The following is a 15277-nucleotide window of genomic DNA, read 5'->3' as shown; positions in this document are numbered from 1 at the left end:
AATGCCTTGCCAGCTGGGATATGATTTGCAAACCAAAAAATCAAGGAGGACATGGAGTATTAAACTTGAGAATGCAGAACAAAGCCATGCTTATCAAACATCTCTACAAATTTTACAATAAGATGGATATTCCCTGGGTTAAACTAATTTGGGATGCACACTATCAGAATAATGAAGCTCCACACACAAACCCCAACAAAGGATCCTTTTGGTGGAAAGATTGCATGAAAATGTTTGATCTATTTAAAGAGATGACAACATGTGAGATAAAAGCTGGAAACTCTTGCAAATTTGGGATGATAGCTGGAATGGAGAAGTCATGAAATTAAAATACCCTGAACTTCATTCTTTTTTCCTTCAGGAAAATATCTCAATTTGTAGAGCCAAAGATACTGGAAACCTCTACAACTTATTCCAGGTACCATTGTCCATTACTGCACACCAACAATTTCATCTTCTAGCAGAGCAATTACATAGCATCAGATTCAACAATGAACATGATATATGGAGTTTCCAATGGGGTAGCAGTAGAAATATGACCAAGAAAATTTATAACTTCTTATTGAGGAATGAAGATGCTGAAGTAACATTCAAATGGATATGGAAATCATGCTGCCTACCAAAGCATAAATTATTTTGTTGGCTTCTACTTCATGATAGAATAAACACATGTGACCTCCTGACCAGGAAAAACATGCTTCTTGACTCCACTCAATGTGTATTATGTGATGATGAAGATAATGAAAACAGAACCCATCTACTATTCTCATGTCCATTCAGCCAGGGTTTTTGGTGGAACATTGGTATTGAATGGAACACAAACTTGAATATTCATGATATGATTATTGAAGCTCATCAAAGATATCGCCAACACCATTTCATGGAAATTATGGTTGTTGGATGCTGGAGTATATGGAATCAAAGAAATGAACTGATATTTGAAGGAATCCCATGCTCTATCAATGATTGCAGATATGAATTTATCAAAACTTTCAAGTTGACTATGCTTAGAGCCAAACCTAGTCTAAAGGAGGGCATGTCATCCTGGATCGATAACATTTAATTTTTATTTCACTCTTTTGTACTTCTCAATAATCTGCCCTGGTTGTCTCCCCAACAACCATTGTAAAGACTATGTTTACTCCTTATTTACATGAAAAAGATCTACAGTGAGGCTTTTGCCTTACTGTTTTATGGTCAAAAAAAGAATTGTTTTCATGAGCGCGAAAGTTTTTGTTTTTCAGCAACATCAAACAACTATCACCCAAGAAGATCATAAAGGCTTTACTTGGCACAAACACTAATTAAAACATAAAAAACACAATCATATATAATAGTAGCATAATTGCTCTAACACTCAAGAACAGAAAGCAAAAAGAAAAAATAAATTTTATTTGTTGGGTTGCCTCCCAACAAGCGCTATTGTTTCACGCCCTTAGCTAGGCATGAAGCGAGGATCTAAGTTTTGTCATCCGTAGTTTTGGCAACTTTTGTAAGGGTTTTCTCAAACCCGGGAGGCTCTTTGCGCTTCCCTAAATTCTTAGGAAAAGAAACCATCTATCCAATCGCTTATTGCAGAGAGTAATCAAGGTATTCATGCAATTGATACTAACATTGAGATGTTTGAGGCGTTCGTTATATTTTTGCAATTCAACCATATGTTTATGCAAATCACCAAGTCTTTCCAACATTTGAACTCCCTCAGGGGTGAAAGAGAACCCCTCCTTTTGAGGTGGAACCCCCAGAATTCCTTCTAAAATTTCATAGGCAGCATTAGCATCAAGCTCAATGAAATTCCCTTTAGCGGCAAAATCTAGGAGTTGTCTATGATGCAAAGCCAATCCTATGTAAAAATTACGAATCAAGATCTTAGCGTCCCCCTTTAAATTGCAAATACAATAGGATTCCATAAATCTATACCAAGCATCTTTCAAATTTTCTCCTTGTCGTTGCTTAAAGTATAGAACTTCAAAATCTGGTGACAAAGGAGGAGTAGACACGCTAGCCATCAGGACTAGAAAGCAAGAAAACGGCGAACGAAAAAGATGGTGAATAAAACGGCAAACTTTTGTGAAGTGGGGGAGAGGAAAACGAGAGGCAAATGGTAAATAATGTAAATTGCGATGAGATGAGATTTGTGATAGTACCCTGGTAGATGTAGATGATCCTACGAGACAACGGCGCAAGAAATTCCTTTTGATGTCTGCTAGAACTACATGGTATTTACCAAAAGAGGAAGGGATGCTGCAGCACAGGGACAGTATGTATTTCCCTCAGTGATGAGACCAAGGTTATCAAACCAGTAGGAGAACCAAGCAACACTACGTAAACAGTACCTGCACACAAATAACAAATACTCGCAAGCCGACGAATTAAAGGGGTTGTCAATCCCTTTCGGGTAGCGGCGCCAGAAATTGGCAAATGGACATCAGAGAGTTGCAAATAGTTTATAGATCGAATGCCAAATAAAATAAATTGTAGGAAGGTATTTTTGTATGTTTGGGTTTAATAGATCTGAAAATAAAAGTCAAATAAAATAGATAGCAAAGGCAAATAATATGAGAAAGAGACTCGGGGGTCGTAGGTTTCACTAGTGGCTTCTCTCGAGAAAAATAGCAAACAGTGGATAAACAAATTACTATTGGGCAATTGATAGAACTTCAAATAATCATGATGATATACATGAAATGATCATTATATAGGCATCACGTCCAAGATGTAGACCGACACCGGCCTGCATCTACTACTATTACTCCACACATCGACCGCTATCCAGCATGCATCTAGTGTATTAAGTTAATGGTGAAACTGAGTAATGCAATAAGAATGATGACATGATGTAGACAAGATCTATTTATGTAGAAATAGACCACATTGTTTTATCCTTAGTAGAAACAATACATATGTGTCGGTTCCCCTTCTGTCACTGGGATCAAGCACTGTAAGATCGAACCCACTACAAAGCACCTCTTCCCATTGCAAGATAAATAGATCAATCTGGCCAAACAAAACCCAAATATCAGAGAAGAAATACAAGGCTATAAGCAATCATGCATATAAGAGATCAAAGAAACTCAAATAACTTTGATGGATAAAAAGAGACATGTCTGATCATAAACTCAAAGTTCATCGGATCCCAACAAACACACCGCAAAAAGAGTTACATCATGTGGATCTCCAAGAGACCATCGTATTGAGAATCAAACGAGAGAGAGAGGAAGCCATCTAGCTACTAACTACGGACCCGAAGGTCTACAAAGAACTACTCACGCATCATCGGAGAGGCACCAATGGAAGTGGTGAACCCCTTTGTGATGGTGTCTAGATTGGATCTGGTGGTTCTGGACTGTACGACTTCTAGAATTGATTTATGTCGACTCTCCTAGGGTTTCTGGAATATTGGGGTATTTATAGAGCAAAGAGGCGGTCCGGGGGCACCCGAGGTGGGCACAACACACCAGGGCGCGCCCTGGTGGGTTGTGCTCCCCTCGGAGCACCCCCAGGCGCTTGTCTAGCCCATTGGATGTCTTCTGGTCCAAAAAATCCAAAAAATGTTTCGCTACGTTTGGACTCCAGTTGATATTGATTACCTACGATGTAAAAGACATGCAAAAAACTACAACTTGCACTTGGCACTATGTCAATAGGTTAGTACCAAAAAATGATATAAAATGACTATAAACTGATTATAAAACATCCAAGAATGATAATATAACATCATGGAACAATCAAAAATTATAGATATGTTGGAGACGTATCACATGCCAAGCCATTTTCCAAAGACATGATATAGTTATATCATCTCATCCCGTTTACATAGTCATCATATTTGAATTATGTCATTCTATTCGTGAATTATATCATGCTATCATGTTTCCATCGATGGCATGTTTGTGAATTATGGCATGCCAACCACCTTAATAGACACATAGTATAGTTATATCATGTCATCATGTTTACATAGTCATCATATTTTGAAGTATGTCATTCTATCCTATTTAGTTAGCCATCATATATGTGAAATTGTGTCATGCTATCCTGTTTAGTTAGCCATCATATATGTGAAATTGTGTCATGCTATCCTATTTGGTTAGACAACATAAATGTGAATTATTTCATGCCCTGTTTTCTTCCCTACTATCCATTACACCTGTCTATCATACAATGTCTACACATTCAATTACTTTTCTTGTTTATCATCCATTTGAGTCGGAGGGGGTGATGGCAGTATCTATGGGAGTAAAAACACGGTCTTCAGAAAACATAGAGCTACCCATCGACGTAGATAGAACCACGGTTGTACTTGCCCAAGAACCAGCCCCACCACACATAACCTAGACACACGCAGATTGTACCCCTACCCAATTGGACAAAGAACCAGCTACACCCCTTCTAACCCCAATCCCCGCAGGTAATAACCCGGTTCCATTTGACAAAGCACCGTTTCCACCACAGAGCACCCAAACACGAGCAGTTAGTAAGGCAACTGCAGTGCCCAAAGCATGAGGACCACCACTCTGAACCCCAAGTCAACGCTTAAAGCATAAGAAGGATTGTTCTTAGGTCAGGTTTCGTAGCTATGGTTCATACTCCTTTGTTCTTGCATCACTATATTTACTCATACCAATTAATTTCAAATTTGAAGGATGCAATTGAAACTCCAATGGCGCAACAGGTATGTTTTAAACCTGTTTCTTTAACTGGTTTGCTATTGTAACTTGCTCTATGTTGATTTCAGTTTTAGTTGAATAAACAGTTATGTTCTCATGCCATGCACATTACAATTGTTGTTAGTGTTGTGTAGTTTCCCACACTTATATTCGGTCTGCTGCTTTGTCTTAAACAGATATGATTTAAACTGTCTCTATCTTGATTTGGCAACATAAACTAGAATGATATAGACCATACAGTGACCATAGTATATAGATATATGTTTGTTTCATGCTTTTATCATGTCCACCTTACTACTAAACTGATTTACCAAAATGAGTTTCATATACAACATGGAAAACCCATGATATGTCTGCTTGTTTCTCTTTTAGAATGCGGACAAAATATTGGAGAAGAGTACCCAGTTTTGCAATGGTAAAGGAAGTAATGCACATAAGGTTCAAGATAGTGAGACATCCCTGTTGGTCTCCAAGAAATGGTAAAAACTATCTTGAAGACACTGAGACAACCCCAAAGTCTTGTCTTGATGTAGTGTTCGAGTTACTTGCCACTACTGCTGGTACAAGCTCTTCGAACTCGTTGCCTGAATTAGTTCGGCTTCTTGAGTCTCACATTCAAGTTGAAAGACATCGATCAGATGTGCTGCAACACGAAGCCGAAGGACTAAGGAAGTCCCTGCAGAATTCAGATGCATACTTTCTAGTGCAATAGCAAGTGCTGGAGGATTTAACCACCAAACAAGAGAAAGCTAATAAGCTTGCTAAGATTTAAGCACTAAACATGATATGTGGTCTAGTTGTTGGGAAAATTTACAAATATGAATTTCGACTTTATTTGCAAAATCTCTCTGGAATTTAGTAAAATGGGAATAACTTTTGCATACGAACTCAGGTTAAAAGGTTTTTTATATGAAAAATCATCTAATCGAAAAGTTACATCCGAATTAAACGGGGGAACAACGTTCAAGATTTTCAGAATCCCAAAAAACCTAACAGAACGAAAGATACGGGGCTTTTAAGATCTAAAGGGGGGAATGAAAAAAATTCAAACTTAGTAGTGGCGCACCATTTGCTAGGTGCGCCACTAGTAACAGAAAAAAATGGTTTCAAATTTTTTTTGGATTTTTTTTCAAAATATGATACATAATATGACCGGGAAGTTTGAAATGTTTTTTTCAAAATTTCATCACACTCATGAACATGAATAAAGTCCTAGACATCAACAAGGTTTAATAGGATTGATATGATACATATATCAACAAGTGCGTGTTAAGTGAGCTGGTGCTGGGGTTGGATAGAACTACGAAGTTAAGCGTGCTCGGCCTAGAATAGTGTGAGGATGGGTGACCTTTTGGGAAGTTTAACCACGAAGTGCGATTTGACTTGAGATTAAGCATATTGACCGGAGATTAAGCCATAGTGACTCGAGATTAAGAAAAACACAAAAAAATTGAAAAAAAAATCTGAAATTTTTTTGAGCTTTTTTTAGTAATGGCACACTTCTATGTGGTGCGCCATTACTAAGTCAGATAGTAATGGCGCACTTCTAGGCATAGTAATGGCGCACCTATGGTGCGCCATTACTATTTGTTACTAGTGGCGTGGTAATAGTGGCTCACCTATAGTGCGCCATTAATGGCCAAAACAGGTGCGCCACTAATTAGCCTTTTCCTAGTAGTGAAGACATCTCCCATATCGTCAGGAACAAACATAACTACTCACAAAGCATATTCATGTTCATAATCATAGGGGTATTAATATGCATAATGGATCTGAACATATGATCTTCCACCAAGTAAACCAACTAGCATCAACTACAAGGAGTAATCAACACTACTAGCAACCCACAGGTACCAATCTGAGGTTTGGATACAAAGATTGGATACAAGAGATGAACTAGGGTTTGAGATGAGATGGTGCTGGTGAAGATGTTGATGGAGATTGACCCCCTCCCGACGAGAGGATCGTTGGTGATGACGATGGTGATGATTTCCCCCTCCCGGAGGGAAGTTTCCCCGCCAGAACAGCTCCGCCAGAGCTCTAGATTGGTTCCGCCAAGGTTCCGCCTCATGGTGGCGGAGCCTCGTCCCAAAAGCTTGCTTATGACTTTTTCCTCGACAAAAGACTCCATATAGCAGAAGATGGGCATTGGAGGGCCACCAGGGGGCCCAAAAGGCAGGGGGCACACCCAGGGGGTAGGGCGCACCCCCACCCTCGTGGCCAGGGTGTGGCCCCCCTCTGGAACTTCTTGTGCTCAGTATTTTTTATATATTCTGGAAATAGCTTTCGTGAAGTTTCAGGACTTTTGGAGCTGTGCAGAATAGGTCTCTAATATTTGCTCCTTTTCCAGCCCTGAATCCCAACTTCCGGCATTCTCCCTCTTTATGTAAACCTTGTATAATAAGATATAATTAATAGGCATAAGTATTGTGACATAATGTGTAATAACAGCCCATAATGCAATAAATGTCGATATAAAAGCATGATGCAAAATGGATGTATCACGGCTCGGTGACATCTCCAACTCCTTGATCCAACAAGTAAGGGCGGAGATGTAGATGGGATCACAACCAGCATGACGGCATGGTGATGATGGTGGTGGTGGAATTTCGACAGCGCTTTGTTAAGCAAAAAAATCAGGAACGAGGATTATGCCGGGAGGGAGAAACGGGGCAGCAGCTAAGTCCAATCTCTTGGGGGCTTTACTGCACCCCTTCCAATTTATTTAGATGTGTGGGAGGGCTAGGAGTCCAGCCCCTCCACCCCATATGGCTGGCGTAGCAAGGGTGAAAAAGTCGGACTCCTAGTCCTTCTCCCCTTCCATCGTACGGAGCTATGGTACGTCTCCAACGTATCTATAATTTTTGATTGTTCCATGCTATTATATTATCTGTATTGGATGTTAATGAGCTTTATTTTACCATTTTATATTATTTTTGGGACTAACCTACTAACCCAAGGCCCAGTGCAAATTGCTGTTTTTTTGCCTATTTCAGTGTTTCGCGAAAAAGGAATATCAAATGGAATGAAACCTTCGGGAGGGTTATTTTTGGAACAAACGTGATCCAGAGGACTTGGAGTAGATGCCATGCAACCAACGAGGTAGCCATGAGACACGGGCGTGCCTACCCCCCTAGGCGCACCCTCTCCCATCGTGGGCCCCTTGTGGCTCCACCGACCTACTTCTTCCTCCTATATATGTTCATACACCCCAAAAACATCCAAGAGCACCACGAAACCCTATTTCCACCGCCGCAACCTTCTGTACCCAAGAGATCCCATCTCGGGGCCTTTTCCGGAGCAATGCCGGAGGGGGCATCGATCACGGAGGGCCTCTACATCAACTCCATGGCCCCTCCGATGATGTGTGAGTAGTTTACTTCGGACCTTCGGGTCCATAGCTATTAGCTAGATGGCTTCTTCTCTCTCTTTGAATCTCAATACAAAGTTCTCCTCGATCTTCTTGGAGATCTATTCGATGTAACTCTTTTTGCGGTGTGTTTGTCAAGATTCGATGAATTCTGGGTTTATGATCAAGTCTATCTATGAACAATATTTGATTCTTCTATGAAATCTTTTATGTATGATTGGTTATCTTTGCAAGTCACTTCGAATTACTAGTTTGGTTTGGCCTATTGGATTGATCTTTCTTGCAATGGGAGAAGTGCTTAGCTTTGGGTTCAATCTTGCGGTGCTCGATCCCAGTGACAGAAAGGGAAACGACACACATTGTATTGTTGCCATTGAGGATAAAAATATGGGGTTTATATCATATTGCTTGAGTTTATCCCTCTACATCATGTCATCTTACCTAATGTGTTACTCTGTTCTTATGAACTTAATACCCTAGATGCATGCTGGATAGCGGTCGATGTGTGGAGTAATAGTAGTAGATGCAGACAGGAGTCGGTCTACTTGTCACGGACATGATGCATATATACATGATCATGCTTAGATATTCTCATAATTATTCGCTTTTCTATCAATTGCTCGACAGTAATTTGTTCACCCACCGTAATACTTATGCTATCTTGAGAGAAGCCACTAGTGAAAACTATGGTCCCCGGGTCTATTCTCCATTATATTAATCTCATGTCAACAATTTATTTCTGGCACTGTTTATTTTGCAATCTTTACTTTCAATCTATATCACAAAAATAGCAAAAATATTTATCTTATCATTATTATCTCTATCAGATCTCACTCTCATAAATGACCGTGAAGGGATTGACAATCCCTTTATCACGTTGGTTGCGAGGTTCCTATTTGTTTGTGTAGGTACGAGGGACTTGCATGTAGTCTCCTACTAGATTGATACCTTGGTTCTCAAAAACTGAGGGAAATACTTACGCTACTTTGCTGCATCACCATTTCCTCTTCAAGGGAAACCCAACGCAGTGCTCAAGAGGTAGCAAGAAGGATTTATAGCGCCGTTGCCGGGGTGATCTACACACAAGTCAAGACATACCAAGTACCCATCACAAACTCTTATCCCTAGCATTACATTATTTTCCATTTGCCTCTCGTTTTCCTCTCCCCCACTTCACCCTTGCTGTTTTATTCGCCCTCTTTTTTCGTTCCCCTTCTCTTTTGTAGTTCGTCTCTTTTCGTTTGCCTCTTGTGTGCTTGTGCATTGCATTGTTTGCCGCGATGGCTTTACCAAAAGGTATTGATCCTCACCTTAGAAGGTTGGAAGAAAACAAAAATAATGTTAGAAGTTTTATGTCCTTACAATTTGAGCATAATAATTTCTTTAGAACGAGCTTAAAGAGAAAAAAGGTTTTATAGGTTACATGAATAAAGAGCTCAATGATATGTCTAAGGAATTTTATGGTTTGAAATCTCAGTTTGCTCATCTTGAAAAATTAATTGCCCAAATTTTGGATAAGTAGGCCACCTTAGTTAATAAGATGGCCGCCAAACCGGAAGAGTTAAATAATAATAAGGATGAAGATGTAAAAGTTATTGATGTGTCTTCTATTAAATCTTTGTTTTGCAATATGAATCTTGATAATGATGGGACTGGAGATGAGTTAAATTTAGTTAGAAGGCGTCCCAATGATTCAGAGTTTTTAGATCTTGATGCAAAAAATTGATAAAAGTGGGATGGGAGAGGTCAAAACTTTACATAGCAATGAACCCACTATCTTGGATTTCAAGGAATTTAATTATGATAATTGTTCTTTAATAGATTGTATTTCCTTGTTGCAATCCGTGCTAAATTCTCCGTGTGCTTATAGTCAAAATAAAGCTTTTACTAAACATATCATTGATGCTTTAATGCCATCTTATGAAGAGAAGCTTGAATTGGAAGTTTCTATCCCTAGAAAACTTTATGATGAGTGGGAACCTACTATTAAAATTAAAATTAAAGATCATGAATGCTATGCTTTATGTGATTTGGGAGCTAGTGTTTCCATGATTCCAAAAACTTTGTGTGATGTGTTAGGTTTCCGTGATTTTGATGATTTTTCTTTAAATTTGCATCTTGCAGATTCCACTATTAAGAAACCTATGGGAAGAATTAATGATGTTCTTATTGTTGCAAATAGGAATTATGTTCCCGTGGATTTCATTGTTCTTGATATTGATTGCAATCCTACATGTCCTATTATTCTTGGTAGACCTTTCCTTAGAACGATTGGTGCAATTATTGATATGAAGGAAGGGAATATTAGATTCCAATTTCCATTAAGGAAGGGCATGGAACACTTTCCTAGAAACAAAATTAAATTACCTTATGAATCTATTATGAGAGCCGCTTATGGATTGCATACCAAAGATGATAATACCTAGATCTATCCTTGCTTTTATGCCTAGCTAGGGGCGTTAAACGATAGCGCTTGTTGGGAGGAAACCCAATTTTATTTTTGTTCCTTGATTTTTGATTCTGTTTAGTAATAAATAATTCATCTAGACTCTGTTTAGATGTGGTTTTATGCTTTTAATTAGTGTTTGTGCCAAGTAGAACCTTTGGGAAGACTTGGGGAAGGTCTTTGCGATCTTGCTGTAAAAAAATAGAAACTTTAGCGCTCACGAGATTTGCTTCCATGTTTTACTGGAGAGTGATATTTAGTTAATTATTTTGGAAGATGATTAATAGATAAATTCCTCACGTCCAGAAATTTATTTTAGAATTTTTGGGGTTCCATAAGTATTCCAAACCTACAGATTACTACAGACTGTTCTGTTTTTAACGGATTCTGTTTTTCGTGTGTTGTTTGCTTATTTTGATGAATCTATGGTTAGTATTTGAGTGCATGAACCATCAAGAAGTTGGAATAGAGTGGGTTTAACACCAATATAAATAAAGAATGAGTTCATTACAGTATCTTAAGTGGTGGTTTGTTTTCTTTTACTAACGGAGCTCATGAGATTTTCTGTTTAAATTTTGTGTTGTGAAGCTTTCAAGTTTTGGGTAAAGAATTGATGGATTATGGAACAAGGAGTGGCAAGAGCCTTAGCTTGGGGATGACCAAGGCACCCCGAGGTAAAATTCAAGGACAACCAAAAGCCTAAGCTTGGGGATGCCCCGGAAGGCATCCCCTCTTTCGTCTTGTTCTATCGGTAACTTTACTTGAGGCTATATTTTTATTCACCACATGATATGTGTTTTGCTTGGAGCATCTTGTATGATTTGAGTCTTTGCTTTTTAGTTTACCACAACCATCCTTGATGTAAACACCTTTTGGGAGAGACACACATGAATCGGAATTTATTAAAATAGTCTATGTGCTTCACTTATATCTTTTGAGCTAGATAATTTTGCTCTAGTGCTTCGCTTATATATTTTACAGCACGGTGGTGGTTTTATTTTATAGAAATTATTGATCTCTCATGCTTCACGTATATTATGTTGAGAGTCCTTTAGAACAGCATGGTAATTTGCTTTGGTTATGAATTTAGTCCTAATATGATAGGCATCCAAGATCGGTATAATAAAAACTTTCATAAAAAGTGCATTGAGTACTAGGAGAAGTTTGATACTTGATAATTGTTTTGAGATATAAAGGTGGTAATATTAGAGTGTGCTAGTTGAGTAGTTGTGAATTTGAGAAATAGTTGTGTTGAAGTTTGCAAGTCCTGTAGCATGCACGTATGGTGACCGTTGTGTAACAAATTTGAAACATGAGGTGTTATTTGATTGTCTTTCTTATGAGTGGCGGTCGGGGACGAGCGATGGTCTTTTCCTACCAATCTATCCCCCTAGGAGCATGCACGTAATGCTTGGTTTTTGATGACTTGTATATTTTTGCAATAAGTATGTGAGTTCTTTATGACTAATGTTGAGTCCATGGATTATACGCACTCTCACCATTCCATCATTGCTAGCCTCTTCGGTACCGTGCATTGCCCTTTCTCACCTTGAGAGTTGGTGCAAACTTCGCCGGTGCATCCAAACCCCGTGATATGATACGCTCTGTGACACATAAACCTCCTTATATCTTCCTCAAAACAGCCACCATACCTACCTATTATGGCATTTCCATAGCCATTCCGAGATATATTGCCATACAACTTTCCACCGTTCCATTTATCATGACACACATCATCATTGTCATATTGCCTTGCATGATCATGTAGTTGACATCGTATTTGTGGCAAAGCCACCATTCATAATTTTTCATACATGTCACTCTTGATTCATTTCCCTTCCCGGTACACCGCCGGAGGCATTCATATAGAGTCATACTTTGTTCTAGTATCGAGTTGTAATCATTGAGTTGTAAATAAATAGAAGTGTGATGATCATCATTAATAGAGCATTGTCCCAAAAAAAGAAAGGCCAAATAAAAAAAAGGGGGCCCCAAGAAAACAGAAAAATAAATAAAAAGGGGCAATGCTACTATTCTTTTTTTCCACACTTGTGCTTCAAAGTAGCACCATGATATTTATGATAGAGAGTCTCTTGTTTTGTCACTTTCATATACTAGTGGGAATTTTTCATTATAGAACTTGGCTTGTATATTCCAAAAATGGGCTTCCTCAAATCCCCTAGGTCTTCGTGAGCAAGCAAGTTGGATGCGCACCCACTTAGTTTCTTTTGTTGAGCTTTCATACATTTATAGCTCTAGTGCATCCGTTGCATGGCAATCCCTACTCCTTGCATTGACATCAATTGATGGGCATCTCCCTAGCCCATTGATTAGCCGCGTTGATGTGAGACTTTCTTATTTTTTGTCTTATCCACATAACCCCCATCATCATATTCTATTCCACCCATAGTGTTATATCCATGGAAGTTTGAAAAAAGTTTGAGATTACTAAAGTGTGAAACAATTGCTTGGCTTGTCATCGGGGTTGTGCATGATGAGAGCATTCTTGTGTGACGAAAATGGAGCATGACCAAACTATATGATTTTTTAGGGATGAACATTCTTTTGCCATGTTATTTTGAGAAGACATAATTGCTTAGTTAGTATGCTTGAAGTATTATTGTTTTTATGTCAATATTAGACTTTTGTCTTGAATCTTTAGGATCTGAATATTCATTCCACAATAAAGAGAATTACATTGAGAATTATGCTAGGTAGCATTCCACATCTAAAATTTTGTTTTTATCATTTACCTACTCGAGGACGAGCAGGAATTAGGCTTGGGGATGCTTGATACGTCTCCAACGTATCTATAATTTTTTATTGTTCCATGCTATTATATTATCTATTTTGGATGTTAATGAGATTTATTTTACACTTTTATATTATTTTTGGGACTAACCTACTAAACCAAGGCCCAGTGCAAATTGTTGTTTTTTGCCTATTTCAGTATTTCGCGGAACAGGAATATCAAACGAAATCCAAACGGAATGAAACCTTCGGGAGAGTTATTTTTGGAACAAACGTGATCCAGAGGAATTGGAGTAGATGTCAAGCAACCAACGAGGTGGCCAAGAGGCAGGGGCGCGCCCTCCCCCCTCGTGGGCCCCTTGTGGCTTAGCCGACCTACTTCTTCCTCCTATATATGTTCATATACCCCAAAAACATCCAGGAGCACCACGAAACCCTATTTCCACCGCTGCAACCTTCTGTACCCAAGAGATCCCATCTTGGGGCCCTTTCCGGAGCTCCGCCGGAGGGGGCATCGATCACGGAGGGCCTCTACATCAACTCCATGGCCCCTCCGATGATGTGTGAGTAGTTTACTTTAGACCTTCGCGTCCATAGCTATTAGCTAGATGTCTTCTTCTCTCTCTTTGAATCTCAATACAAAGTTCTCCTCGATCTTCTTGGAGATCTATTCGATGTAACTCTTTTTGCGGTCTGTTTGTCGAGATCCAATGAATTGTGGGTTTATGTTCAAGTCTATCTATGAACAATATTTGATTCTTCTCTAAAATCTTTTATGTATGATTGGTTATCTTGGCAAGTCTCTTCAAATTATCAATTTGGTTTGGCCTACTAGATTGATCTTTCTTGCAATGGGAGAAGTGCTTACCTTTGGGTTCAATCTTGCGGTGCTCGATCCCAGTGATAGAAAGGGAAACGACACGTATTGTATTGTTGCCATCGAGGATTAAAATATGGGGTTTATATCATATTGCTTGAGCTTATCCCTCTACATCATGTCATCTTACCTAATGCGTTACTCTATTCTTATGAACTTAATACCCTAGATGCATGATGGATAGCGGTCGATGTGTGGAGTAATAGTAGTAGATGCAGACAAGAGTCGGTCTACTTGTCACGGACGTGATGCCTATATACATGATCATGCTTAGATATTCTCGTAATTATTTGCTTTTCTATCAATTGCTCGACAGTAATTTGTTCACCCACCGCAATACTTATGCTATCTTGAGAGAAGCCACTAGTGAAAACTATGGCCCCCGGGTCTATTATCCATTATATTAATCTCCCGACAACAAGTTATTTCTGGCATTGTTTATTTTGCAATCTTTACTTTCAATCTATATCACAAAAATACCAAAAATATTTATCTTATCATTATTATCTCTATCAGATCCAACTCTCGTAAGTGACCGTGAAGGGATTGACAACCCCTTTATCGCATTGGTTGCGAGGTTCTTATTTGTTTGTGTAGGTACGAGGGACTTGCGTGTAGTCTCCTACTGGATTGATACATTGGTTCTCAAAAACTGAGGGAAATACTTACGCTACTTTGCTGCATCACCCTTTCCTCTTCAAGGGAAAACCAACGCAGTGCTCAAGAGGTAGCAAGCTAGGACTCTTTTCCCCTTGGCCGCATGGTCTTTGGGGCTGGTGCACCCAGCCCAAAGAGTGCAGGGCACCTCCCCTTATCCCATGATGGCCCTCGAGGCGTTCTGGGCTGGACTTCCGGATCCCTCCGGAATCCTCCGGAATCTTCTAGAAGCTTCCCGATACAATACTGAAAAAACTGATTTTTCCAGAATCCCAAAAAAATGACTTTCCATATATAAATCTTTACCTCCGTACTATTGCGGAGCTCCTTGTGATGTCTAAGGTCTCATCCAGGACTCTGAACAACCTTCGGTCGCCAGTACAAATAACCCAATTCTACTATATTGTCATCGAACATTAAGCGTGCGACCCTGCGAGTTCGAGAATCGTGTAGACATGACCGAGACTCCTCTATAGTAAATAACCAATAGTGGAAGCTTGATGCCC

The sequence above is a fragment of the Triticum urartu genome, chromosome 3 (assembly GCF_003073215.2).
Source record: "Triticum urartu cultivar G1812 chromosome 3, Tu2.1, whole genome shotgun sequence".
Classification (NCBI taxonomy): Eukaryota; Viridiplantae; Streptophyta; class Magnoliopsida; order Poales; family Poaceae; genus Triticum; species Triticum urartu.
The sequence above is the reverse complement of the archived record's forward strand: the minus strand, read 5'-3'. Positions refer to the sequence as shown.